The 27,117-nt window shown below is 41.5% G+C and overlaps 26 non-coding genes across 26 annotated transcripts; all 26 read left to right on the forward strand.

Moving 5' to 3' along the window:
* Positions 1 to 726: 726 nt before the first annotated feature.
* On the forward strand, positions 727 to 799 carry trnar-ucu (transfer RNA arginine (anticodon UCU)). Its single transcript has one exon. It is a non-coding gene; the product is annotated as a tRNA-Arg (tRNA).
* A 923-nt stretch (positions 800 to 1,722) lies between these two features.
* On the forward strand, positions 1,723 to 1,795 carry trnar-ucu (transfer RNA arginine (anticodon UCU)). Its single transcript has one exon. It is a non-coding gene; the product is annotated as a tRNA-Arg (tRNA).
* A 923-nt stretch (positions 1,796 to 2,718) lies between these two features.
* trnar-ucu (transfer RNA arginine (anticodon UCU)) lies at positions 2,719 to 2,791 on the forward strand. Its single transcript has one exon. It is a non-coding gene; the product is annotated as a tRNA-Arg (tRNA).
* Positions 2,792 to 3,714: 923 nt separating this feature from the next.
* Positions 3,715 to 3,787, forward strand: trnar-ucu (transfer RNA arginine (anticodon UCU)). The gene has a single exon. It is a non-coding gene; the product is annotated as a tRNA-Arg (tRNA).
* Positions 3,788 to 4,710: 923 nt separating this feature from the next.
* Positions 4,711 to 4,783, forward strand: trnar-ucu (transfer RNA arginine (anticodon UCU)). The gene has a single exon. It is a non-coding gene; the product is annotated as a tRNA-Arg (tRNA).
* Positions 4,784 to 5,707: 924 nt separating this feature from the next.
* On the forward strand, positions 5,708 to 5,780 carry trnar-ucu (transfer RNA arginine (anticodon UCU)). The gene has a single exon. It is a non-coding gene; the product is annotated as a tRNA-Arg (tRNA).
* A 924-nt stretch (positions 5,781 to 6,704) lies between these two features.
* On the forward strand, positions 6,705 to 6,777 carry trnar-ucu (transfer RNA arginine (anticodon UCU)). Its single transcript has one exon. It is a non-coding gene; the product is annotated as a tRNA-Arg (tRNA).
* A 925-nt stretch (positions 6,778 to 7,702) lies between these two features.
* trnar-ucu (transfer RNA arginine (anticodon UCU)) lies at positions 7,703 to 7,775 on the forward strand. The gene has a single exon. It is a non-coding gene; the product is annotated as a tRNA-Arg (tRNA).
* A 924-nt stretch (positions 7,776 to 8,699) lies between these two features.
* Positions 8,700 to 8,772, forward strand: trnar-ucu (transfer RNA arginine (anticodon UCU)). Its single transcript has one exon. It is a non-coding gene; the product is annotated as a tRNA-Arg (tRNA).
* Positions 8,773 to 9,697: 925 nt separating this feature from the next.
* trnar-ucu (transfer RNA arginine (anticodon UCU)) lies at positions 9,698 to 9,770 on the forward strand. Its single transcript has one exon. It is a non-coding gene; the product is annotated as a tRNA-Arg (tRNA).
* Positions 9,771 to 10,693: 923 nt separating this feature from the next.
* trnar-ucu (transfer RNA arginine (anticodon UCU)) lies at positions 10,694 to 10,766 on the forward strand. Its single transcript has one exon. It is a non-coding gene; the product is annotated as a tRNA-Arg (tRNA).
* Positions 10,767 to 11,691: 925 nt separating this feature from the next.
* Positions 11,692 to 11,764, forward strand: trnar-ucu (transfer RNA arginine (anticodon UCU)). Its single transcript has one exon. It is a non-coding gene; the product is annotated as a tRNA-Arg (tRNA).
* A 922-nt stretch (positions 11,765 to 12,686) lies between these two features.
* On the forward strand, positions 12,687 to 12,759 carry trnar-ucu (transfer RNA arginine (anticodon UCU)). The gene has a single exon. It is a non-coding gene; the product is annotated as a tRNA-Arg (tRNA).
* A 923-nt stretch (positions 12,760 to 13,682) lies between these two features.
* On the forward strand, positions 13,683 to 13,755 carry trnar-ucu (transfer RNA arginine (anticodon UCU)). The gene has a single exon. It is a non-coding gene; the product is annotated as a tRNA-Arg (tRNA).
* A 923-nt stretch (positions 13,756 to 14,678) lies between these two features.
* Positions 14,679 to 14,751, forward strand: trnar-ucu (transfer RNA arginine (anticodon UCU)). The gene has a single exon. It is a non-coding gene; the product is annotated as a tRNA-Arg (tRNA).
* A 921-nt stretch (positions 14,752 to 15,672) lies between these two features.
* Positions 15,673 to 15,745, forward strand: trnar-ucu (transfer RNA arginine (anticodon UCU)). The gene has a single exon. It is a non-coding gene; the product is annotated as a tRNA-Arg (tRNA).
* A 924-nt stretch (positions 15,746 to 16,669) lies between these two features.
* trnar-ucu (transfer RNA arginine (anticodon UCU)) lies at positions 16,670 to 16,742 on the forward strand. The gene has a single exon. It is a non-coding gene; the product is annotated as a tRNA-Arg (tRNA).
* Positions 16,743 to 17,664: 922 nt separating this feature from the next.
* On the forward strand, positions 17,665 to 17,737 carry trnar-ucu (transfer RNA arginine (anticodon UCU)). Its single transcript has one exon. It is a non-coding gene; the product is annotated as a tRNA-Arg (tRNA).
* Positions 17,738 to 18,660: 923 nt separating this feature from the next.
* Positions 18,661 to 18,733, forward strand: trnar-ucu (transfer RNA arginine (anticodon UCU)). The gene has a single exon. It is a non-coding gene; the product is annotated as a tRNA-Arg (tRNA).
* Positions 18,734 to 19,658: 925 nt separating this feature from the next.
* On the forward strand, positions 19,659 to 19,731 carry trnar-ucu (transfer RNA arginine (anticodon UCU)). Its single transcript has one exon. It is a non-coding gene; the product is annotated as a tRNA-Arg (tRNA).
* Positions 19,732 to 20,655: 924 nt separating this feature from the next.
* trnar-ucu (transfer RNA arginine (anticodon UCU)) lies at positions 20,656 to 20,728 on the forward strand. The gene has a single exon. It is a non-coding gene; the product is annotated as a tRNA-Arg (tRNA).
* A 924-nt stretch (positions 20,729 to 21,652) lies between these two features.
* On the forward strand, positions 21,653 to 21,725 carry trnar-ucu (transfer RNA arginine (anticodon UCU)). Its single transcript has one exon. It is a non-coding gene; the product is annotated as a tRNA-Arg (tRNA).
* Positions 21,726 to 22,649: 924 nt separating this feature from the next.
* Positions 22,650 to 22,722, forward strand: trnar-ucu (transfer RNA arginine (anticodon UCU)). The gene has a single exon. It is a non-coding gene; the product is annotated as a tRNA-Arg (tRNA).
* Positions 22,723 to 23,646: 924 nt separating this feature from the next.
* trnar-ucu (transfer RNA arginine (anticodon UCU)) lies at positions 23,647 to 23,719 on the forward strand. Its single transcript has one exon. It is a non-coding gene; the product is annotated as a tRNA-Arg (tRNA).
* A 924-nt stretch (positions 23,720 to 24,643) lies between these two features.
* On the forward strand, positions 24,644 to 24,716 carry trnar-ucu (transfer RNA arginine (anticodon UCU)). Its single transcript has one exon. It is a non-coding gene; the product is annotated as a tRNA-Arg (tRNA).
* A 926-nt stretch (positions 24,717 to 25,642) lies between these two features.
* Positions 25,643 to 25,715, forward strand: trnar-ucu (transfer RNA arginine (anticodon UCU)). The gene has a single exon. It is a non-coding gene; the product is annotated as a tRNA-Arg (tRNA).
* Positions 25,716 to 27,117: the final 1,402 nt, after the last annotated feature.

Raw genomic sequence — 27,117 nt, forward strand, 5'->3', positions numbered from 1 at the left:
ATCACACATTTCCACAGTGACTTAAGACACTGACCGCCTAATCCATTTATTGTGAGTTCAAGCATTGTATTGGGGTACCTGAAAGTGGAGGGATGAAGTGGAAGAGTGCAGGGCAGTTAACCAAGTGATTTAGGGATCGAAACCATCCTCTGCTATCCAGTTTGCTTTTAGCAATGAAGTGCAAACAGAAGAGAAGAGCTGGGCACATAACACAGAGGTTGATGGATCGAAGCTATCCAATTCTACTTTTAGAAATGAAGTGTAAACAGGGATTTTTTTTTAAATTGGATAATTTCATGTGCATGTCTCTGTGCCCTCCGTAATTCTTTTTTTATTACTGCTTCTATCAATCCATATAGGTCATGCTGATCACAGAGAGACACAGTGGCTTAAGACACTGATCTCCTAATCCATGTATTGTGAATTCAAGTCTTGTTTTGGGGTACCTGAAAGTGGAGTGATGAAGTGGAAGTGTGCCTGGCAGTTAACCCAGTGATTTATGGATCGAAACCATCCTTTGCTTTTAGCAATGAAGTGCACACAGAAATATTAAACCATCATTTCATGGGCATATCTAAGTGCCCTCCGTGATTATTTTTTGACTGCTTCTGTCAGTTTGTACAGGTCATGCTGATTACAGTAGCGAAGCGGAAGCGTGATGTCTACTTTAACCACGTGTACGATCAGTCGAAATCACTCTCTGCTATCCAGTTCTTTTCAGCAAGTGCCCCAGTGGCCTAATGGATAAGGCACTGGCCTTCTAAGCCAGGGATTGTGGGTTCGAGTCCCATCTGGGGTGGATGAATGCAAATTCCTATGGAGGAAGAGAGATCAGCACATAAAAGAGAGTTTGATGGATTGGAATCTTTCTGATTCAATTTTAGAAATGAAGATTTAACAGGGATAAAAAAGGAGAATTTCATGGGCATGTCTCTGTGCCCTCCGAAATGCTTTTTTTTTTACAACTGCTTCTATCAGTTCGTAATGGTCATGCTGATCACACATTTCCACAGTGACTTAAGACACTGACCGCCTAATCCATTTATTGTGAGTTCAAGCATTGTATTGGGGTACCTGAAAGTGGAGGGATGAAGTGGAAGAGTGCAGGGCAGTTAACCAAGTGATTTAGGGATCGAAACCATCCTCTGCTATCCAGTTTGCTTTTAGCAATGAAGTGCAAACAGAAGAGAAGAGCTGGGCACATAACACAGAGGTTGATGGATCGAAGCTATCCAATTCTACTTTTAGAAATGAAGTGTAAACAGGGATTTTTTTTAAAATTGGATAATTTCATGTGCATGTCTCTGTGCCCTCCGTAATTCTTTTTTTATTACTGCTTCTATCAATCCATATAGGTCATGCTGATCACAGAGAGACACAGTGGCTTAAGACACTGATCTCCTAATCCATGTATTGTGAATTCAAGTCTGGTTTTGGGGTACCTGAAAGTGGAGTGATGAAGTGGAAGTGTGCCTGGCAGTTAACCCAGTGATTTATGGATCGAAACCATCCTTTGCTTTTAGCAATGAAGTGCACACAGAAATATTAAACCATCATTTCATGGGCATATCTAAGTGCCCTCCGTGATTATTTTTTGACTGCTTCTGTCAGTTTGTACAGGTCATGCTGATTACAGTAGCGAAGCGGAAGCGTGATGTCTACTTTAACCACGTGTACGATCAGTCGAAATCACTCTCTGCTATCCAGTTCTTTTCAGCAAGTGCCCCAGTGGCCTAATGGATAAGGCACTGGCCTTCTAAGCCAGGGATTGTGGGTTCGAGTCCCATCTGGGGTGGAAAATGCAAATTCCTATGGAGGAAGAGAGATCAGCACATAAAAGAGAGTTTGATGGATTGGATCTTTCTGATTCAATTTTAGAAATGAAGATTTAACAGGGATAAAAAGGAGAATTTCATGGGCATGTCTCTGTGCCCTCCGAAATGCTTTTTTTTTTTACAACTGCTTCTATCAGTTCGTAATGGTCATGCTGATCACACATTTCCACAGTGACTTAAGACACTGACCGCCTAATCCATTTATTGTGAGTTCAAGCATTGTATTGGGGTACCTGAAAGTGGAGGGATGAAGTGGAAGAGTGCAGGGCAGTTAACCAAGTGATTTAGGGATCGAAACCATCCTCTGCTATCCAGTTTGCTTTTAGCAATGAAGTGCAAACAGAAGAGAAGAGCTGGGCACATAACACAGAGGTTGATGGATCGAAGCTATCCAATTCTACTTTTAGAAATGAAGTGTAAACAGGGATTTTTTTTTAAAAAATTGGATAATTTCATGTGCATGTCTCTGTGCCCTCCGTAATTCTTTTTTATTACTGCTTCTATCAATCCATATAGGTCATGCTGATCACAGAGAGACACAGTGGCTTAAGACACTGATCTCCTAATCCATGTATTGTGAATTCAAGTATGGTTTTGGGGTACCTGAAAGTGGAGTGATGAAGTGGAAGTGTGCCTGGCAGTTAACCCAGTGATTTATGGATCGAAACCATCCTTTGCTTTTAGCAATGAAGTGCACACAGAAATATTAAACCATCATTTCATGGGCATATCTAAGTGCCCTCCGTGATTATTTTTTGACTGCTTCTGTCAGTTTGTACAGGTCATGCTGATTACAGTAGCGAAGCGGAAGCGTGATGTCTACTTTAACCACGTGTACGATCAGTCGAAATCACTCTCTGCTATCCAGTTCTTTTCAGCAAGTGCCCCAGTGGCCTAATGGATAAGGCACTGGCCTTCTAAGCCAGGGATTGTGGGTTCGAGTCCCATCTGGGGTGGAAAGAATGCAAATTCCTATGGAGGAAGAGAGATCAGCACATAAAAGAGAGTTTGATGGATTGGATCTTTCTGATTCAATTTTAGAAATGAAGATTTAACAGGGATAAAAAAGGAGAATTTCATGGGCATGTCTCTGTGCCCTCCGAAATGCTTTTTTTTTTACAACTGCTTCTATCAGTTCGTAATGGTCATGCTGATCACACATTTCCACAGTGACTTAAGACACTGACCGCCTAATCCATTTATTGTGAGTTCAAGCATTGTATTGGGGTACCTGAAAGTGGAGGGATGAAGTGGAAGAGTGCAGGGCAGTTAACCAAGTGATTTAGGGATCGAAACCATCCTCTGCTATCCAGTTTGCTTTTAGCAATGAAGTGCAAACAGAAGAGAAGAGCTGGGCACATAACACAGAGGTTGATGGATCGAAGCTATCCAATTCTACTTTTAGAAATGAAGTGTAAACAGGGATTTTTTTTAAAATTGGATAATTTCATGTGCATGTCTCTGTGCCCTCCGTAATTCTTTTTTTATTACTGCTTCTATCAATCCATATAGGTCATGCTGATCACAGAGAGACACAGTGGCTTAAGACACTGATCTCCTAATCCATGTATTGTGAATTCAAGTCTGGTTTTGGGGTACCTGAAAGTGGAGTGATGAAGTGGAAGTGTGCCTGGCAGTTAACCCAGTGATTTATGGATCGAAACCATCCTTTGCTTTTAGCAATGAAGTGCACACAGAAATATTAAACCATCATTTCATGGGCATATCTAAGTGCCCTCCGTGATTATTTTTTGACTGCTTCTGTCAGTTTGTACAGGTCATGCTGATTACAGTAGCGAAGCGGAAGCGTGATGTCTACTTTAACCACGTGTACGATCAGTCGAAATCACTCTCTGCTATCCAGTTCTTTTCAGCAAGTGCCCCAGTGGCCTAATGGATAAGGCACTGGCCTTCTAAGCCAGGGATTGTGGGTTCGAGTCCCATCTGGGGTGGAAAAATGCAAATTCCTATGGAGGAAGAGAGATCAGCACATAAAAGAGAGTTTGATGGATTGGATCTTTCTGATTCAATTTTAGAAATGAAGATTTAACAGGGATAAAAAAGGAGAATTTCATGGGCATGTCTCTGTGCCCTCCGAAATGCTTTTTTTTTTACAACTGCTTCTATCAGTTCGTAATGGTCATGCTGATCACACATTTCCACAGTGACTTAAGACACTGACCGCCTAATCCATTTATTGTGAGTTCAAGCATTGTATTGGGGTACCTGAAAGTGGAGGGATGAAGTGGAAGAGTGCAGGGCAGTTAACCAAGTGATTTAGGGATCGAAACCATCCTCTGCTATCCAGTTTGCTTTTAGCAATGAAGTGCAAACAGAAGAGAAGAGCTGGGCACATAACACAGAGGTTGATGGATCGAAGCTATCCAATTCTACTTTTAGAAATGAAGTGTAAACAGGGATTTTTTTTAAAAATTGGATAATTTCATGTGCATGTCTCTGTGCCCTCCGTAATTCTTTTTTTATTACTGCTTCTATCAATCCATATAGGTCATGCTGATCACAGAGAGACACAGTGGCTTAAGACACTGATCTCCTAATCCATGTATTGTGAATTCAAGTATTGTTTTGGGGTACCTGAAAGTGGAGTGATGAAGTGGAAGTGTGCCTGGCAGTTAACCCAGTGATTTATGGATCGAAACCATCCTTTGCTTTTAGCAATGAAGTGCACACAGAAATATTAAACCATCATTTCATGGGCATATCTAAGTGCCCTCCGTGATTATTTTTTGACTGCTTCTGTCAGTTTGTACAGGTCATGCTGATTACAGTAGCGAAGCGGAAGCGTGATGTCTACTTTAACCACGTGTACGATCAGTCGAAATCACTCTCTGCTATCCAGTTCTTTTCAGCAAGTGCCCCAGTGGCCTAATGGATAAGGCACTGGCCTTCTAAGCCAGGGATTGTGGGTTCGAGTCCCATCTGGGGTGGAAAAATGCAAATTCCTATGGAGGAAGAGAGATCAGCACATAAAAGAGAGTTTGATGGATTGGATCTTTCTGATTCAATTTTAGAAATGAAGATTTAACAGGGATAAAAAAGGAGAATTTCATGGGCATGTCTCTGTGCCCTCCGAAATGCTTTTTTTTTTTACAACTGCTTCTATCAGTTCGTAATGGTCATGCTGATCACACATTTCCACAGTGACTTAAGACACTGACCGCCTAATCCATTTATTGTGAGTTCAAGCATTGTATTGGGGTACCTGAAAGTGGAGGGATGAAGTGGAAGAGTGCAGGGCAGTTAACCAAGTGATTTAGGGATCGAAACCATCCTCTGCTATCCAGTTTGCTTTTAGCAATGAAGTGCAAACAGAAGAGAAGAGCTGGGCACATAACACAGAGGTTGATGGATCGAAGCTATCCAATTCTACTTTTAGAAATGAAGTGTAAACAGGGATTTTTTTTAAAAAATTGGATAATTTCATGTGCATGTCTCTGTGCCCTCCGTAATTCTTTTTTTATTACTGCTTCTATCAATCCATATAGGTCATGCTGATCACAGAGAGACACAGTGGCTTAAGACACTGATCTCCTAATCCATGTATTGTGAATTCAAGTCTGTTTTGGGGTACCTGAAAGTGGAGTGATGAAGTGGAAGTGTGCCTGGCAGTTAACCCAGTGATTTATGGATCGAAACCATCCTTTGCTTTTAGCAATGAAGTGCACACAGAAATATTAAACCATCATTTCATGGGCATATCTAAGTGCCCTCCGTGATTATTTTTTGACTGCTTCTGTCAGTTTGTACAGGTCATGCTGATTACAGTAGCGAAGCGGAAGCGTGATGTCTACTTTAACCACGTGTACGATCAGTCGAAATCACTCTCTGCTATCCAGTTCTTTTCAGCAAGTGCCCCAGTGGCCTAATGGATAAGGCACTGGCCTTCTAAGCCAGGGATTGTGGGTTCGAGTCCCATCTGGGGTGGAAAAATGCAAATTCCTATGGAGGAAGAGAGATCAGCACATAAAAGAGAGTTTGATGGATTGATCTTTCTGATTCAATTTTAGAAATGAAGATTTAACAGGGATAAAAAAGGAGAATTTCATGGGCATGTCTCTGTGCCCTCCGAAATGCTTTTTTTTTTACAACTGCTTCTATCAGTTCGTAATGGTCATGCTGATCACACATTTCCACAGTGACTTAAGACACTGACCGCCTAATCCATTTATTGTGAGTTCAAGCATTGTATTGGGGTACCTGAAAGTGGAGGGATGAAGTGGAAGAGTGCAGGGCAGTTAACCAAGTGATTTAGGGATCGAAACCATCCTCTGCTATCCAGTTTGCTTTTAGCAATGAAGTGCAAACAGAAGAGAAGAGCTGGGCACATAACACAGAGGTTGATGGATCGAAGCTATCCAATTCTACTTTTAGAAATGAAGTGTAAACAGGGATTTTTTTTAAAAAATTGGATAATTTCATGTGCATGTCTCTGTGCCCTCCGTAATTCTTTTTTTATTACTGCTTCTATCAATCCATATAGGTCATGCTGATCACAGAGAGACACAGTGGCTTAAGACACTGATCTCCTAATCCATGTATTGTGAATTCAAGTCTGGTTTTGGGGTACCTGAAAGTGGAGTGATGAAGTGGAAGTGTGCCTGGCAGTTAACCCAGTGATTTATGGATCGAAACCATCCTTTGCTTTTAGCAATGAAGTGCACACAGAAATATTAAACCATCATTTCATGGGCATATCTAAGTGCCCTCCGTGATTATTTTTTGACTGCTTCTGTCAGTTTGTACAGGTCATGCTGATTACAGTAGCGAAGCGGAAGCGTGATGTCTACTTTAAACCACGTGTACGATCAGTCGAAATCACTCTCTGCTATCCAGTTCTTTTCAGCAAGTGCCCCAGTGGCCTAATGGATAAGGCACTGGCCTTCTAAGCCAGGGATTGTGGGTTCGAGTCCCATCTGGGGTGGAAAAATGCAAATTCCTATGGAGGAAGAGAGATCAGCACATAAAAGAGAGTTTGATGGATTGGAATCTTTCTGATTCAATTTTAGAAATGAAGATTTAACAGGGATAAAAAAGGAGAATTTCATGGGCATGTCTCTGTGCCCTCCGAAATGCTTTTTTTTTTACAACTGCTTCTATCAGTTCGTAATGGTCATGCTGATCACACATTTCCACAGTGACTTAAGACACTGACCGCCTAATCCATTTATTGTGAGTTCAAGCATTGTATTGGGGTACCTGAAAGTGGAGGGATGAAGTGGAAGAGTGCAGGGCAGTTAACCAAGTGATTTAGGGATCGAAACCATCCTCTGCTATCCAGTTTGCTTTTAGCAATGAAGTGCAAACAGAAGAGAAGAGCTGGGCACATAACACAGAGGTTGATGGATCGAAGCTATCCAATTCTACTTTTAGAAATGAAGTGTAAACAGGGATTTTTTTTTAAAAATTGGATAATTTCATGTGCATGTCTCTGTGCCCTCCGTAATTCTTTTTTTATTACTGCTTCTATCAATCCATATAGGTCATGCTGATCACAGAGAGACACAGTGGCTTAAGACACTGATCTCCTAATCCATGTATTGTGAATTCAAGTCTGGTTTTGGGGTACCTGAAAGTGGAGTGATGAAGTGGAAGTGTGCCTGGCAGTTAACCCAGTGATTTATGGATCGAAACCATCCTTTGCTTTTAGCAATGAAGTGCACACAGAAATATTAAACCATCATTTCATGGGCATATCTAAGTGCCCTCCGTGATTATTTTTTGACTGCTTCTGTCAGTTTGTACAGGTCATGCTGATTACAGTAGCGAAGCGGAAGCGTGATGTCTACTTTAACCACGTGTACGATCAGTCGAAATCACTCTCTGCTATCCAGTTCTTTTCAGCAAGTGCCCCAGTGGCCTAATGGATAAGGCACTGGCCTTCTAAGCCAGGGATTGTGGGTTCGAGTCCCATCTGGGGTGGAAAAATGCAAATTCCTATGGAGGAAGAGAGATCAGCACATAAAAGAGAGTTTGATGGATTGGATCTTTCTGATTCAATTTTAGAAATGAAGATTTAACAGGGATAAAAAAGGAGAATTTCATGGGCATGTCTCTGTGCCCTCCGAAATGCTTTTTTTTTTACAACTGCTTCTATCAGTTCGTAATGGTCATGCTGATCACACATTTCCACAGTGACTTAAGACACTGACCGCCTAATCCATTTATTGTGAGTTCAAGCATTGTATTGGGGTACCTGAAAGTGGAGGGATGAAGTGGAAGAGTGCAGGGCAGTTAACCAAGTGATTTAGGGATCGAAACCATCCTCTGCTATCCAGTTTGCTTTTAGCAATGAAGTGCAAACAGAAGAGAAGAGCTGGGCACATAACACAGAGGTTGATGGATCGAAGCTATCCAATTCTACTTTTAGAAATGAAGTGTAAACAGGGATTTTTTTTAAAAAATTGGATAATTTCATGTGCATGTCTCTGTGCCCTCCGTAATTCTTTTTTTATTACTGCTTCTATCAATCCATATAGGTCATGCTGATCACAGAGAGACACAGTGGCTTAAGACACTGATCTCCTAATCCATGTATTGTGAATTCAAGTATGGTTTTGGGGTACCTGAAAGTGGAGTGATGAAGTGGAAGTGTGCCTGGCAGTTAACCCAGTGATTTATGGATCGAAACCATCCTTTGCTTTTAGCAATGAAGTGCACACAGAAATATTAAACCATCATTTCATGGGCATATCTAAGTGCCCTCCGTGATTATTTTTTGACTGCTTCTGTCAGTTTGTACAGGTCATGCTGATTACAGTAGCGAAGCGGAAGCGTGATGTCTACTTTAACCACGTGTACGATCAGTCGAAATCACTCTCTGCTATCCAGTTCTTTTCAGCAAGTGCCCCAGTGGCCTAATGGATAAGGCACTGGCCTTCTAAGCCAGGGATTGTGGGTTCGAGTCCCATCTGGGGTGGAAAAATGCAAATTCCTATGGAGGAAGAGAGATCAGCACATAAAAGAGAGTTTGATGGATTGGATCTTTCTGATTCAATTTTAGAAATGAAGATTTAACAGGGATAAAAAAGGAGAATTTCATGGGCATGTCTCTGTGCCCTCCGAAATGCTTTTTTTTTTACAACTGCTTCTATCAGTTCGTAATGGTCATGCTGATCACACATTTCCACAGTGACTTAAGACACTGACCGCCTAATCCATTTATTGTGAGTTCAAGCATTGTATTGGGGTACCTGAAAGTGGAGGGATGAAGTGGAAGAGTGCAGGGCAGTTAACCAAGTGATTTAGGGATCGAAACCATCCTCTGCTATCCAGTTTGCTTTTAGCAATGAAGTGCAAACAGAAGAGAAGAGCTGGGCACATAACACAGAGGTTGATGGATCGAAGCTATCCAATTCTACTTTTAGAAATGAAGTGTAAACAGGGATTTTTTTTTTAAAAATTGGATAATTTCATGTGCATGTCTCTGTGCCCTCCGTAATTCTTTTTTTATTACTGCTTCTATCAATCCATATAGGTCATGCTGATCACAGAGAGACACAGTGGCTTAAGACACTGATCTCCTAATCCATGTATTGTGAATTCAAGTCTGGTTTTGGGGTACCTGAAAGTGGAGTGATGAAGTGGAAGTGTGCCTGGCAGTTAACCCAGTGATTTATGGATCGAAACCATCCTTTGCTTTTAGCAATGAAGTGCACACAGAAATATTAAACCATCATTTCATGGGCATATCTAAGTGCCCTCCGTGATTATTTTTTGACTGCTTCTGTCAGTTTGTACAGGTCATGCTGATTACAGTAGCGAAGCGGAAGCGTGATGTCTACTTTAACCACGTGTACGATCAGTCGAAATCACTCTCTGCTATCCAGTTCTTTTCAGCAAGTGCCCCAGTGGCCTAATGGATAAGGCACTGGCCTTCTAAGCCAGGGATTGTGGGTTCGAGTCCCATCTGGGGTGGAAAAATGCAAATTCCTATGGAGGAAGAGAGATCAGCACATAAAAGAGAGTTTGATGGATTGGATCTTTCTGATTCAATTTTAGAAATGAAGATTTAACAGGGATAAAAAAGGAGAATTTCATGGGCATGTCTCTGTGCCCTCCGAAATGCTTTTTTTTTTACAACTGCTTCTATCAGTTCGTAATGGTCATGCTGATCACACATTTCCACAGTGACTTAAGACACTGACCGCCTAATCCATTTATTGTGAGTTCAAGCATTGTATTGGGGTACCTGAAAGTGGAGGGATGAAGTGGAAGAGTGCAGGGCAGTTAACCAAGTGATTTAGGGATCGAAACCATCCTCTGCTATCCAGTTTGCTTTTAGCAATGAAGTGCAAACAGAAGAGAAGAGCTGGGCACATAACACAGAGGTTGATGGATCGAAGCTATCCAATTCTACTTTTAGAAATGAAGTGTAAACAGGGATTTTTTTTAAAAAATTGGATAATTTCATGTGCATGTCTCTGTGCCCTCCGTAATTCTTTTTTATTACTGCTTCTATCAATCCATATAGGTCATGCTGATCACAGAGAGACACAGTGGCTTAAGACACTGATCTCCTAATCCATGTATTGTGAATTCAAGTCTGGTTTTGGGGTACCTGAAAGTGGAGTGATGAAGTGGAAGTGTGCCTGGCAGTTAACCCAGTGATTTATGGATCGAAACCATCCTTTGCTTTTAGCAATGAAGTGCACACAGAAATATTAAACCATCATTTCATGGGCATATCTAAGTGCCCTCCGTGATTATTTTTTGACTGCTTCTGTCAGTTTGTACAGGTCATGCTGATTACAGTAGCGAAGCGGAAGCGTGATGTCTACTTTAACCACGTGTACGATCAGTCGAAATCACTCTCTGCTATCCAGTTCTTTTCAGCAAGTGCCCCAGTGGCCTAATGGATAAGGCACTGGCCTTCTAAGCCAGGGATTGTGGGTTCGAGTCCCATCTGGGGTGGAAAAATGCAAATTCCTATGGAGGAAGAGAGATCAGCACATAAAAGAGAGTTTGATGGATTGGATCTTTCTGATTCAATTTTAGAAATGAAGATTTAACAGGGATAAAAAAGGAGAATTTCATGGGCATGTCTCTGTGCCCTCCGAAATGCTTTTTTTTTTTACAACTGCTTCTATCAGTTCGTAATGGTCATGCTGATCACACATTTCCACAGTGACTTAAGACACTGACCGCCTAATCCATTTATTGTGAGTTCAAGCATTGTATTGGGGTACCTGAAAGTGGAGGGATGAAGTGGAAGAGTGCAGGGCAGTTAACCAAGTGATTTAGGGATCGAAACCATCCTCTGCTATCCAGTTTGCTTTAGCAATGAAGTGCAAACAGAAGAGAAGAGCTGGGCACATAACACAGAGGTTGATGGATCGAAGCTATCCAATTCTACTTTTAGAAATGAAGTGTAAACAGGGATTTTTTTTTAAAAAATTGGATAATTTCATGTGCATGTCTCTGTGCCCTCCGTAATTCTTTTTTTATTACTGCTTCTATCAATCCATATAGGTCATGCTGATCACAGAGAGACACAGTGGCTTAAGACACTGATCTCCTAATCCATGTATTGTGAATTCAAGTCTGGTTTTGGGGTACCTGAAAGTGGAGTGATGAAGTGGAAGTGTGCCTGGCAGTTAACCCAGTGATTTATGGATCGAAACCATCCTTTGCTTTTAGCAATGAAGTGCACACAGAAATATTAAACCATCATTTCATGGGCATATCTAAGTGCCCTCCGTGATTATTTTTTGACTGCTTCTGTCAGTTTGTACAGGTCATGCTGATTACAGTAGCGAAGCGGAAGCGTGATGTCTACTTTAACCACGTGTACGATCAGTCGAAATCACTCTCTGCTATCCAGTTCTTTTCAGCAAGTGCCCCAGTGGCCTAATGGATAAGGCACTGGCCTTCTAAGCCAGGGATTGTGGGTTCGAGTCCCATCTGGGGTGGAAAAATGCAAATTCCTATGGAGGAAGAGAGATCAGCACATAAAAGAGAGTTTGATGGATTGGATCTTTCTGATTCAATTTTAGAAATGAAGATTTAACAGGGATAAAAAAGGAGAATTTCATGGGCATGTCTCTGTGCCCTCCGAAATGCTTTTTTTTTTACAACTGCTTCTATCAGTTCGTAATGGTCATGCTGATCACACATTTCCACAGTGACTTAAGACACTGACCGCCTAATCCATTTATTGTGAGTTCAAGCATTGTATTGGGGTACCTGAAAGTGGAGGGATGAAGTGGAAGAGTGCAGGGCAGTTAACCAAGTGATTTAGGGATCGAAACCATCCTCTGCTATCCAGTTTGCTTTTAGCAATGAAGTGCAAACAGAAGAGAAGAGCTGGGCACATAACACAGAGGTTGATGGATCGAAGCTATCCAATTCTACTTTTAGAAATGAAGTGTAAACAGGGATTTTTTTTAAAAATTGGATAATTTCATGTGCATGTCTCTGTGCCCTCCGTAATTCTTTTTTATTACTGCTTCTATCAATCCATATAGGTCATGCTGATCACAGAGAGACACAGTGGCTTAAGACACTGATCTCCTAATCCATGTATTGTGAATTCAAGTCTGGTTTTGGGGTACCTGAAAGTGGAGTGATGAAGTGGAAGTGTGCCTGGCAGTTAACCCAGTGATTTATGGATCGAAACCATCCTTTGCTTTTAGCAATGAAGTGCACACAGAAATATTAAACCATCATTTCATGGGCATATCTAAGTGCCCTCCGTGATTATTTTTTGACTGCTTCTGTCAGTTTGTACAGGTCATGCTGATTACAGTAGCGAAGCGGAAGCGTGATGTCTACTTTAACCACGTGTACGATCAGTCGAAATCACTCTCTGCTATCCAGTTCTTTTCAGCAAGTGCCCCAGTGGCCTAATGGATAAGGCACTGGCCTTCTAAGCCAGGGATTGTGGGTTCGAGTCCCATCTGGGGTGGAAAAATGCAAATTCCTATGGAGGAAGAGAGATCAGCACATAAAGAGAGTTTGATGGATTGGATCTTTCTGATTCAATTTTAGAAATGAAGATTTAACAGGGATAAAAAAGGAGAATTTCATGGGCATGTCTCTGTGCCCTCCGAAATGCTTTTTTTTTTACAACTGCTTCTATCAGTTCGTAATGGTCATGCTGATCACACATTTCCACAGTGACTTAAGACACTGACCGCCTAATCCATTTATTGTGAGTTCAAGCATTGTATTGGGGTACCTGAAAGTGGAGGGATGAAGTGGAAGAGTGCAGGGCAGTTAACCAAGTGATTTAGGGATCGAAACCATCCTCTGCTATCCAGTTTGCTTTTAGCAATGAAGTGCAAACAGAAGAGAAGAGCTGGGCACATAACACAGAGGTTGATGGATCGAAGCTATCCAATTCTACTTTTAGAAATGAAGTGTAAACAGGGATTTTTTTTAAAAAATTGGATAATTTCATGTGCATGTCTCTGTGCCCTCCGTAATTCTTTTTTTATTACTGCTTCTATCAATCCATATAGGTCATGCTGATCACAGAGAGACACAGTGGCTTAAGACACTGATCTCCTAATCCATGTATTGTGAATTCAAGTCTGGTTTTGGGGTACCTGAAAGTGGAGTGATGAAGTGGAAGTGTGCCTGGCAGTTAACCCAGTGATTTATGGATCGAAACCATCCTTTGCTTTTAGCAATGAAGTGCACACAGAAATATTAAACCATCATTTCATGGGCATATCTAAGTGCCCTCCGTGATTATTTTTTGACTGCTTCTGTCAGTTTGTACAGGTCATGCTGATTACAGTAGCGAAGCGGAAGCGTGATGTCTACTTTAACCACGTGTACGATCAGTCGAAATCACTCTCTGCTATCCAGTTCTTTTCAGCAAGTGCCCCAGTGGCCTAATGGATAAGGCACTGGCCTTCTAAGCCAGGGATTGTGGGTTCGAGTCCCATCTGGGGTGGAAAAATGCAAATTCCTATGGAGGAAGAGAGATCAGCACATAAAAGAGAGTTTGATGGATTGGATCTTTCTGATTCAATTTTAGAAATGAAGATTTAACAGGGATAAAAAAGGAGAATTTCATGGGCATGTCTCTGTGCCCTCCGAAATGCTTTTTTTTTTACAACTGCTTCTATCAGTTCGTAATGGTCATGCTGATCACACATTTCCACAGTGACTTAAGACACTGACCGCCTAATCCATTTATTGTGAGTTCAAGCATTGTATTGGGGTACCTGAAAGTGGAGGGATGAAGTGGAAGAGTGCAGGGCAGTTAACCAAGTGATTTAGGGATCGAAACCATCCTCTGCTATCCAGTTTGCTTTTAGCAATGAAGTGCAAACAGAAGAGAAGAGCTGGGCACATAACACAGAGGTTGATGGATCGAAGCTATCCAATTCTACTTTTAGAAATGAAGTGTAAACAGGGATTTTTTTTAAAAATTGGATAATTTCATGTGCATGTCTCTGTGCCCTCCGTAATTCTTTTTTTATTACTGCTTCTATCAATCCATATAGGTCATGCTGATCACAGAGAGACACAGTGGCTTAAGACACTGATCTCCTAATCCATGTATTGTGAATTCAAGTCTGGTTTTGGGGTACCTGAAAGTGGAGTGATGAAGTGGAAGTGTGCCTGGCAGTTAACCCAGTGATTTATGGATCGAAACCATCCTTTGCTTTTAGCAATGAAGTGCACACAGAAATATTAAACCATCATTTCATGGGCATATCTAAGTGCCCTCCGTGATTATTTTTTGACTGCTTCTGTCAGTTTGTACAGGTCATGCTGATTACAGTAGCGAAGCGGAAGCGTGATGTCTACTTTAACCACGTGTACGATCAGTCGAAATCACTCTCTGCTATCCAGTTCTTTTCAGCAAGTGCCCCAGTGGCCTAATGGATAAGGCACTGGCCTTCTAAGCCAGGGATTGTGGGTTCGAGTCCCATCTGGGGTGGAAAAATGCAAATTCCTATGGAGGAAGAGAGATCAGCACATAAAAGAGAGTTTGATGGATTGGATCTTTCTGATTCAATTTTAGAAATGAAGATTTAACAGGGATAAAAAAGGAGAATTTCATGGGCATGTCTCTGTGCCCTCCGAAATGCTTTTTTTTTACAACTGCTTCTATCAGTTCGTAATGGTCATGCTGATCACACATTTCCACAGTGACTTAAGACACTGACCGCCTAATCCATTTATTGTGAGTTCAAGCATTGTATTGGGGTACCTGAAAGTGGAGGGATGAAGTGGAAGAGTGCAGGGCAGTTAACCAAGTGATTTAGGGATCGAAACCATCCTCTGCTATCCAGTTTGCTTTTAGCAATGAAGTGCAAACAGAAGAGAAGAGCTGGGCACATAACACAGAGGTTGATGGATCGAAGCTATCCAATTCTACTTTTAGAAATGAAGTGTAAACAGGGATTTTTTTTTTAAAATTGGATAATTTCATGTGCATGTCTCTGTGCCCTCCGTAATTCTTTTTTATTACTGCTTCTATCAATCCATATAGGTCATGCTGATCACAGAGAGACACAGTGGCTTAAGACACTGATCTCCTAATCCATGTATTGTGAATTCAAGTCTGGTTTGGGGTACCTGAAAGTGGAGTGATGAAGTGGAAGTGTGCCTGGCAGTTAACCCAGTGATTTATGGATCGAAACCATCCTTTGCTTTTAGCAATGAAGTGCACACAGAAATATTAAACCATCATTTCATGGGCATATCTAAGTGCCCTCCGTGATTATTTTTTGACTGCTTCTGTCAGTTTGTACAGGTCATGCTGATTACAGTAGCGAAGCGGAAGCGTGATGTCTACTTTAACCACGTGTACGATCAGTCGAAATCACTCTCTGCTATCCAGTTCTTTTCAGCAAGTGCCCCAGTGGCCTAATGGATAAGGCACTGGCCTTCTAAGCCAGGGATTGTGGGTTCGAGTCCCATCTGGGGTGGAAAAATGCAAATTCCTATGGAGGAAGAGAGATCAGCACATAAAAGAGAGTTTGATGGATTGGATCTTTCTGATTCAATTTTAGAAATGAAGATTTAACAGGGATAAAAAAGGAGAATTTCATGGGCATGTCTCTGTGCCCTCCGAAATGCTTTTTTTTTTACAACTGCTTCTATCAGTTCGTAATGGTCATGCTGATCACACATTTCCACAGTGACTTAAGACACTGACCGCCTAATCCATTTATTGTGAGTTCAAGCATTGTATTGGGGTACCTGAAAGTGGAGGGATGAAGTGGAAGAGTGCAGGGCAGTTAACCAAGTGATTTAGGGATCGAAACCATCCTCTGCTATCCAGTTTGCTTTTAGCAATGAAGTGCAAACAGAAGAGAAGAGCTGGGCACATAACACAGAGGTTGATGGATCGAAGCTATCCAATTCTACTTTTAGAAATGAAGTGTAAACAGGGATTTTTTTTAAAAAATTGGATAATTTCATGTGCATGTCTCTGTGCCCTCCGTAATTCTTTTTTTATTACTGCTTCTATCAATCCATATAGGTCATGCTGATCACAGAGAGACACAGTGGCTTAAGACACTGATCTCCTAATCCATGTATTGTGAATTCAAGTCTGGTTTTGGGGTACCTGAAAGTGGAGTGATGAAGTGGAAGTGTGCCTGGCAGTTAACCCAGTGATTTATGGATCGAAACCATCCTTTGCTTTTAGCAATGAAGTGCACACAGAAATATTAAACCATCATTTCATGGGCATATCTAAGTGCCCTCCGTGATTATTTTTTGACTGCTTCTGTCAGTTTGTACAGGTCATGCTGATTACAGTAGCGAAGCGGAAGCGTGATGTCTACTTTAACCACGTGTACGATCAGTCGAAATCACTCTCTGCTATCCAGTTCTTTTCAGCAAGTGCCCCAGTGGCCTAATGGATAAGGCACTGGCCTTCTAAGCCAGGGATTGTGGGTTCGAGTCCCATCTGGGGTGGAAAAATGCAAATTCCTATGGAGGAAGAGAGATCAGCACATAAAAGAGAGTTTGATGGATTGGATCTTTCTGATTCAATTTTAGAAATGAAGATTTAACAGGGATAAAAAAGGAGAATTTCATGGGCATGTCTCTGTGCCCTCCGAAATGCTTTTTTTTTTACAACTGCTTCTATCAGTTCGTAATGGTCATGCTGATCACACATTTCCACAGTGACTTAAGACACTGACCGCCTAATCCATTTATTGTGAGTTCAAGCATTGTATTGGGGTACCTGAAAGTGGAGGGATGAAGTGGAAGAGTGCAGGGCAGTTAACCAAGTGATTTAGGGATCGAAACCATCCTCTGCTATCCAGTTTGCTTTTAGCAATGAAGTGCAAACAGAAGAGAAGAGCTGGGCACATAACACAGAGGTTGATGGATCGAAGCTATCCAATTCTACTTTAGAAATGAAGTGTAAACAGGGATTTTTTTTAAAAATTGGATAATTTCATGTGCATGTCTCTGTGCCCTCCGTAATTCTTTTTTTATTACTGCTTCTATCAATCCATATAGGTCATGCTGATCACAGAGAGACACAGTGGCTTAAGACACTGATCTCCTAATCCATGTATTGTGAATTCAAGTCTGGTTTTGGGGTACCTGAAAGTGGAGTGATGAAGTGGAAGTGTGCCTGGCAGTTAACCCAGTGATTTATGGATCGAAACCATCCTTTGCTTTTAGCAATGAAGTGCACACAGAAATATTAAACCATCATTTCATGGGCATATCTAAGTGCCCTCCGTGATTATTTTTTGACTGCTTCTGTCAGTTTGTACAGGTCATGCTGATTACAGTAGCGAAGCGGAAGCGTGATGTCTACTTTAACCACGTGTACGATCAGTCGAAATCACTCTCTGCTATCCAGTTCTTTTCAGCAAGTGCCCCAGTGGCCTAATGGATAAGGCACTGGCCTTCTAAGCCAGGGATTGTGGGTTCGAGTCCCATCTGGGGTGGAAAAATGCAAATTCCTATGGAGGAAGAGAGATCAGCACATAAAAGAGAGTTTGATGGATTGGATCTTTCTGATTCAATTTTAGAAATGAAGATTTAACAGGGATAAAAAAGGAGAATTTCATGGGCATGTCTCTGTGCCCTCCGAAATGCTTTTTTTTTTACAACTGCTTCTATCAGTTCGTAATGGTCATGCTGATCACACATTTCCACAGTGACTTAAGACACTGACCGCCTAATCCATTTATTGTGAGTTCAAGCATTGTATTGGGGTACCTGAAAGTGGAGGGATGAAGTGGAAGAGTGCAGGGCAGTTAACCAAGTGATTTAGGGATCGAAACCATCCTCTGCTATCCAGTTTGCTTTTAGCAATGAAGTGCAAACAGAAGAGAAGAGCTGGGCACATAACACAGAGGTTGATGGATCGAAGCTATCCAATTCTACTTTTAGAAATGAAGTGTAAACAGGGATTTTTTTTAAAAAATTGGATAATTTCATGTGCATGTCTCTGTGCCCTCCGTAATTCTTTTTTATTACTGCTTCTATCAATCCATATAGGTCATGCTGATCACAGAGAGACACAGTGGCTTAAGACACTGATCTCCTAATCCATGTATTGTGAATTCAAGTCTGGTTTTGGGGTACCTGAAAGTGGAGTGATGAAGTGGAAGTGTGCCTGGCAGTTAACCCAGTGATTTATGGATCGAAACCATCCTTTGCTTTTAGCAATGAAGTGCACACAGAAATATTAAACCATCATTTCATGGGCATATCTAAGTGCCCTCCGTGATTATTTTTTGACTGCTTCTGTCAGTTTGTACAGGTCATGCTGATTACAGTAGCGAAGCGGAAGCGTGATGTCTACTTTAACCACGTGTACGATCAGTCGAAATCACTCTCTGCTATCCAGTTCTTTTCAGCAAGTGCCCCAGTGGCCTAATGGATAAGGCACTGGCCTTCTAAGCCAGGGATTGTGGGTTCGAGTCCCATCTGGGGTGGAAAAATGCAAATTCCTATGGAGGAAGAGAGATCAGCACATAAAAGAGAGTTTGATGGATTGGATCTTTCTGATTCAATTTTAGAAATGAAGATTTAACAGGGATAAAAAAGGAGAATTTCATGGGCATGTCTCTGTGCCCTCCGAAATGCTTTTTTTTTTACAACTGCTTCTATCAGTTCGTAATGGTCATGCTGATCACACATTTCCACAGTGACTTAAGACACTGACCGCCTAATCCATTTATTGTGAGTTCAAGCATTGTATTGGGGTACCTGAAAGTGGAGGGATGAAGTGGAAGAGTGCAGGGCAGTTAACCAAGTGATTTAGGGATCGAAACCATCCTCTGCTATCCAGTTTGCTTTTAGCAATGAAGTGCAAACAGAAGAGAAGAGCTGGGCACATAACACAGAGGTTGATGGATCGAAGCTATCCAATTCTACTTTTAGAAATGAAGTGTAAACAGGGATTTTTTTTAAAAAAATTGGATAATTTCATGTGCATGTCTCTGTGCCCTCCGTAATTCTTTTTTTATTACTGCTTCTATCAATCCATATAGGTCATGCTGATCACAGAGAGACACAGTGGCTTAAGACACTGATCTCCTAATCCATGTATTGTGAATTCAAGTCTGGTTTTGGGGTACCTGAAAGTGGAGTGATGAAGTGGAAGTGTGCCTGGCAGTTAACCCAGTGATTTATGGATCGAAACCATCCTTTGCTTTTAGCAATGAAGTGCACACAGAAATATTAAACCATCATTTCATGGGCATATCTAAGTGCCCTCCGTGATTATTTTTTGACTGCTTCTGTCAGTTTGTACAGGTCATGCTGATTACAGTAGCGAAGCGGAAGCGTGATGTCTACTTTAACCACGTGTACGATCAGTCGAAATCACTCTCTGCTATCCAGTTCTTTTCAGCAAGTGCCCCAGTGGCCTAATGGATAAGGCACTGGCCTTCTAAGCCAGGGATTGTGGGTTCGAGTCCCATCTGGGGTGGAAAAATGCAAATTCCTATGGAGGAAGAGAGATCAGCACATAAAAGAGAGTTTGATGGATTGGATCTTTCTGATTCAATTTTAGAAATGAAGATTTAACAGGGATAAAAAAGGAGAATTTCATGGGCATGTCTCTGTGCCCTCCGAAATGCTTTTTTTTTTTACAACTGCTTCTATCAGTTCGTAATGGTCATGCTGATCACACATTTCCACAGTGACTTAAGACACTGACCGCCTAATCCATTTATTGTGAGTTCAAGCATTGTATTGGGGTACCTGAAAGTGGAGGGATGAAGTGGAAGAGTGCAGGGCAGTTAACCAAGTGATTTAGGGATCGAAACCATCCTCTGCTATCCAGTTTGCTTTTAGCAATGAAGTGCAAACAGAAGAGAAGAGCTGGGCACATAACACAGAGGTTGATGGATCGAAGCTATCCAATTCTACTTTTAGAAATGAAGTGTAAACAGGGATTTTTTTAAAAAATTGGATAATTTCATGTGCATGTCTCTGTGCCCTCCGTAATTCTTTTTTTATTACTGCTTCTATCAATCCATATAGGTCATGCTGATCACAGAGAGACACAGTGGCTTAAGACACTGATCTCCTAATCCATGTATTGTGAATTCAAGTCTGGTTTTGGGGTACCTGAAAGTGGAGTGATGAAGTGGAAGTGTGCCTGGCAGTTAACCCAGTGATTTATGGATCGAAACCATCCTTTGCTTTTAGCAATGAAGTGCACACAGAAATATTAAACCATCATTTCATGGGCATATCTAAGTGCCCTCCGTGATTATTTTTTGACTGCTTCTGTCAGTTTGTACAGGTCATGCTGATTACAGTAGCGAAGCGGAAGCGTGATGTCTACTTTAACCACGTGTACGATCAGTCGAAATCACTCTCTGCTATCCAGTTCTTTTCAGCAAGTGCCCCAGTGGCCTAATGGATAAGGCACTGGCCTTCTAAGCCAGGGATTGTGGGTTCGAGTCCCATCTGGGGTGGAAAAATGCAAATTCCTATGGAGGAAGAGAGATCAGCACATAAAAGAGAGTTTGATGGATTGGATCTTTCTGATTCAATTTTAGAAATGAAGATTTAACAGGGATAAAAAAGGAGAATTTCATGGGCATGTCTCTGTGCCCTCCGAAATGCTTTTTTTTTTACAACTGCTTCTATCAGTTCGTAATGGTCATGCTGATCACACATTTCCACAGTGACTTAAGACACTGACCGCCTAATCCATTTATTGTGAGTTCAAGCATTGTATTGGGGTACCTGAAAGTGGAGGGATGAAGTGGAAGAGTGCAGGGCAGTTAACCAAGTGATTTAGGGATCGAAACCATCCTCTGCTATCCAGTTTGCTTTTAGCAATGAAGTGCAAACAGAAGAGAAGAGCTGGGCACATAACACAGAGGTTGATGGATCGAAGCTATCCAATTCTACTTTTAGAAATGAAGTGTAAACAGGGATTTTTTTTAAAAAATTGGATAATTTCATGTGCATGTCTCTGTGCCCTCCGTAATTCTTTTTTTATTACTGCTTCTATCAATCCATATAGGTCATGCTGATCACAGAGAGACACAGTGGCTTAAGACACTGATCTCCTAATCCATGTATTGTGAATTCAAGTCTGGTTTTGGGGTACCTGAAAGTGGAGTGATGAAGTGGAAGTGTGCCTGGCAGTTAACCCAGTGATTTATGGATCGAAACCATCCTTTGCTTTTAGCAATGAAGTGCACACAGAAATATTAAACCATCATTTCATGGGCATATCTAAGTGCCCTCCGTGATTATTTTTTGACTGCTTCTGTCAGTTTGTACAGGTCATGCTGATTACAGTAGCGAAGCGGAAGCGTGATGTCTACTTTAACCACGTGTACGATCAGTCGAAATCACTCTCTGCTATCCAGTTCTTTTCAGCAAGTGCCCCAGTGGCCTAATGGATAAGGCACTGGCCTTCTAAGCCAGGGATTGTGGGTTCGAGTCCCATCTGGGGTGGAAAAATGCAAATTCCTATGGAGGAAGAGAGATCAGCACATAAAAGAGAGTTTGATGGATTGGATCTTTCTGATTCAATTTTAGAAATGAAGATTTAACAGGGATAAAAAAGGAGAATTTCATGGGCATGTCTCTGTGCCCTCCGAAATGCTTTTTTTTTTACAACTGCTTCTATCAGTTCGTAATGGTCATGCTGATCACACATTTCCACAGTGACTTAAGACACTGACCGCCTAATCCATTTATTGTGAGTTCAAGCATTGTATTGGGGTACCTGAAAGTGGAGGGATGAAGTGGAAGAGTGCAGGGCAGTTAACCAAGTGATTTAGGGATCGAAACCATCCTCTGCTATCCAGTTTGCTTTTAGCAATGAAGTGCAAACAGAAGAGAAGAGCTGGGCACATAACACAGAGGTTGATGGATCGAAGCTATCCAATTCTACTTTTAGAAATGAAGTGTAAACAGGGATTTTTTTTAAAAAATTGGATAATTTCATGTGCATGTCTCTGTGCCCTCCGTAATTCTTTTTTTATTACTGCTTCTATCAATCCATATAGGTCATGCTGATCACAGAGAGACACAGTGGCTTAAGACACTGATCTCCTAATCCATGTATTGTGAATTCAAGTCTGGTTTTGGGGTACCTGAAAGTGGAGTGATGAAGTGGAAGTGTGCCTGGCAGTTAACCCAGTGATTTATGGATCGAAACCATCCTTTGCTTTTAGCAATGAAGTGCACACAGAAATATTAAACCATCATTTCATGGGCATATCTAAGTGCCCTCCGTGATTATTTTTTGACTGCTTCTGTCAGTTTGTACAGGTCATGCTGATTACAGTAGCGAAGCGGAAGCGTGATGTCTACTTTAACCACGTGTACGATCAGTCGAAATCACTCTCTGCTATCCAGTTCTTTTCAGCAAGTGCCCCAGTGGCCTAATGGATAAGGCACTGGCCTTCTAAGCCAGGGATTGTGGGTTCGAGTCCCATCTGGGGTGGAAAAATGCAAATTCCTATGGAGGAAGAGAGATCAGCACATAAAAGAGAGTTTGATGGATTGGATCTTTCTGATTCAATTTTAGAAATGAAGATTTAACAGGGATAAAAAAGGAGAATTTCATGGGCATGTCTCTGTGCCCTCCGAAATGCTTTTTTTTTTACAACTGCTTCTATCAGTTCGTAATGGTCATGCTGATCACACATTTCCACAGTGACTTAAGACACTGACCGCCTAATCCATTTATTGTGAGTTCAAGCATTGTATTGGGGTACCTGAAAGTGGAGGGATGAAGTGGAAGAGTGCAGGGCAGTTAACCAAGTGATTTAGGGATCGAAACCATCCTCTGCTATCCAGTTTGCTTTTAGCAATGAAGTGCAAACAGAAGAGAAGAGCTGGGCACATAACACAGAGGTTGATGGATCGAAGCTATCCAATTCTACTTTTAGAAATGAAGTGTAAACAGGGATTTTTTTTAAAAAATTGGATAATTTCATGTGCATGTCTCTGTGCCCTCCGTAATTCTTTTTTTATTACTGCTTCTATCAATCCATATAGGTCATGCTGATCACAGAGAGACACAGTGGCTTAAGACACTGATCTCCTAATCCATGTATTGTGAATTCAAGTCTGGTTTTGGGGTACCTGAAAGTGGAGTGATGAAGTGGAAGTGTGCCTGGCAGTTAACCCAGTGATTTATGGATCGAAACCATCCTTTGCTTTTAGCAATGAAGTGCACACAGAAATATTAAACCATCATTTCATGGGCATATCTAAGTGCCCTCCGTGATTATTTTTTGACTGCTTCTGTCAGTTTGTACAGGTCATGCTGATTACAGTAGCGAAGCGGAAGCGTGATGTCTACTTTAACCACGTGTACGATCAGTCGAAATCACTCTCTGCTATCCAGTTCTTTTCAGCAAGTGCCCCAGTGGCCTAATGGATAAGGCACTGGCCTTCTAAGCCAGGGATTGTGGGTTCGAGTCCCATCTGGGGTGGAAAAATGCAAATTCCTATGGAGGAAGAGAGATCAGCACATAAAAGAGAGTTTGATGGATTGGATCTTTCTGATTCAATTTTAGAAATGAAGATTTAACAGGGATAAAAAAGGAGAATTTCATGGGCATGTCTCTGTGCCCTCCGAAATGCTTTTTTTTTTTACAACTGCTTCTATCAGTTCGTAATGGTCATGCTGATCACACATTTCCACAGTGACTTAAGACACTGACCGCCTAATCCATTTATTGTGAGTTCAAGCATTGTATTGGGGTACCTGAAAGTGGAGGGATGAAGTGGAAGAGTGCAGGGCAGTTAACCAAGTGATTTAGGGATCGAAACCATCCTCTGCTATCCAGTTTGCTTTTAGCAATGAAGTGCAAACAGAAGAGAAGAGCTGGGCACATAACACAGAGGTTGATGGATCGAAGCTATCCAATTCTACTTTTAGAAATGAAGTGTAAACAGGGATTTTTTTTAAAAATTGGATAATTTCATGTGCATGTCTCTGTGCCCTCCGTAATTCTTTTTTTATTACTGCTTCTATCAATCCATATAGGTCATGCTGATCACAGAGAGACACAGTGGCTTAAGACACTGATCTCCTAATCCATGTATTGTGAATTCAAGTCTGGTTTTGGGGTACCTGAAAGTGGAGTGATGAAGTGGAAGTGTGCCTGGCAGTTAACCCAGTGATTTATGGATCGAAACCATCCTTTGCTTTTAGCAATGAAGTGCACACAGAAATATTAAACCATCATTTCATGGGCATATCTAAGTGCCCTCCGTGATTATTTTTTGACTGCTTCTGTCAGTTTGTACAGGTCATGCTGATTACAGTAGCGAAGCGGAAGCGTGATGTCTACTTTAACCACGTGTACGATCAGTCGAAATCACTCTCTGCTATCCAGTTCTTTTCAGCAAGTGCCCCAGTGGCCTAATGGATAAGGCACTGGCCTTCTAAGCCAGGGATTGTGGGTTCGAGTCCCATCTGGGGTGGAAAAATGCAAATTCCTATGGAGGAAGAGAGATCAGCACATAAAAGAGAGTTTGATGGATTGGATCTTTCTGATTCAATTTTAGAAATGAAGATTTAACAGGGATAAAAAAGGAGAATTTCATGGGCATGTCTCTGTGCCCTCCGAAATGCTTTTTTTTTTACAACTGCTTCTATCAGTTCGTAATGGTCATGCTGATCACACATTTCCACAGTGACTTAAGACACTGACCGCCTAATCCATTTATTGTGAGTTCAAGCATTGTATTGGGGTACCTGAAAGTGGAGGGATGAAGTGGAAGAGTGCAGGGCAGTTAACCAAGTGATTTAGGGATCGAAACCATCCTCTGCTATCCAGTTTGCTTTTAGCAATGAAGTGCAAACAGAAGAGAAGAGCTGGGCACATAACACAGAGGTTGATGGATCGAAGCTATCCAATTCTACTTTTAGAAATGAAGTGTAAACAGGGATTTTTTTAAAAAAATTGGATAATTTCATGTGCATGTCTCTGTGCCCTCCGTAATTCTTTTTTTATTACTGCTTCTATTCAATCCATATAGGTCATGCTGATCACAGAGAGACACAGTGGCTTAAGACACTGATCTCCTAATCCATGTATTGTGAATTCAAGTCTGGTTTTGGGGTACCTGAAAGTGGAGTGATGAAGTGGAAGTGTGCCTGGCAGTTAACCCAGTGATTTATGGATCGAAACCATCCTTTGCTTTTAGCAATGAAGTGCACACAGAAATATTAAACCATCATTTCATGGGCATATCTAAGTGCCCTCCGTGATTATTTTTTGACTGCTTCTGTCAGTTTGTACAGGTCATGCTGATTACAGTAGCGAAGCGGAAGCGTGATGTCTACTTTAACCACGTGTACGATCAGTCGAAATCACTCTCTGCTATCCAGGTTCTTTTCAGCAAGTGCCCCAGTGGCCTAATGGATAAGGCACTGGCCTTCTAAGCCAGGGATTGTGGGTTCGAGTCCCATCTGGGGTGGAAAATGCAAATTCCTATGGAGGAAGAGAGATCAGCACATAAAAGAGAGTTTGATGGATTGGATCTTTCTGATTCAATTTTAGAAATGAAGATTTAACAGGGATAAAAAAGGAGAATTTCATGGGCATGTCTCGGTGCCCTCCGAAATGCTTTTTTTTTTTACAACTGCTTCTATCAGTTCGTAATGGTCATGCTGATCACACATTTCCACAGTGACTTAAGACACTGACCGCCTAATCCATTATTGTGAGTTCAAGCATTGTATTGGGGTACCTGAAAGTGAGGGATGAAGTGGAAGAGTGCAGGGCAGTTAACCAAGTGATTTAGGGATCGAAACCATCCTCTGCTATCCAGTTTGCTTTTAGCAATGAAGTGCAAACAGAAGAGAAGAGCTGGGCACATAACACAGAGGTTGATGGATCGAAGCTATCCAATTCTACTTTTAGAAATGAAGTGTAAACAGGGATTTTTTTTTAAAATTGGATATTCATGTGCATGTCTCGTGCCCTCCGTAATTCTTTTTTATTACTGCTTCTATCAATCCATATAGGTCATGCTGATCACAGAGAGACACAGTGGCTTAAGACACTGATCTCTAATCCATGTATTGTGAAATTCAAGTCTGGTTTTGGGGTACCTGAAAGTGGAGTGATGAGTGGCAGTGTTGCCTGGCAGTTAACCCAGTGATTTATGGATCGAACCATCCTTTGCTTTAGCAATGAAGTGCACACAGAAATATAAACCATCATTTCATGGCATATCTAAGTGCCCTCCGTGATTATTTTTTGACTGCTTCTGTCAGTTTGTACAGGTCATGCTGATTACAGTAGCGAAGCGGAAGCGGGATTCTACTTTTAACCACGTGTACGATCAGTCGAAATCACTCTCTGGCTATCCATGTTCATTTTTCAGCAAGTGCCCCAGTGGCCTAATGGATAAGGCACTGGCCTTCTAGCCAGGGATTGTGGGTTCGAGTCCCATCTGGGGTGGAAAAATGCAAATTCCTATGGAGGAAGAGAGATCAGCACATAAACAGAGAGTTTGATGGATTGGATCTTTCTGATTCAATTTTAAGAAATGAAGATTTAACAGGGATAAAAAAAGGAGAATTTCAATGGGCATGTCTCTGTGCCCTCCGAAATGCTTTTTTTTTTTTACAACTGCTTCTATCACGTTCGTAATGGTCATGCTGATCACACATTTCCACAGTGACTTAAGACACTGACCGCCTAATCCATTTATTGTGAGTTCAAGCATTGTATTGGGGTACCTGAAAGTGGAGGGATGAAGTGGAAGAGTGCAGGGCAGTTAACCAAGTGATTTAGGGATCGAAACCATCCTCTGCTATCCAGTTTGCTTTAGGCAATGAAGTGCAAACAGAAGAGAAGAGCTGGGGCACATA

The sequence above is a fragment of the Oncorhynchus kisutch genome, unplaced genomic scaffold (genome assembly GCF_002021735.2).
Source record: "Oncorhynchus kisutch isolate 150728-3 unplaced genomic scaffold, Okis_V2 scaffold881, whole genome shotgun sequence".
NCBI lineage: Eukaryota > Metazoa > Chordata > Actinopteri > Salmoniformes > Salmonidae > Oncorhynchus > Oncorhynchus kisutch.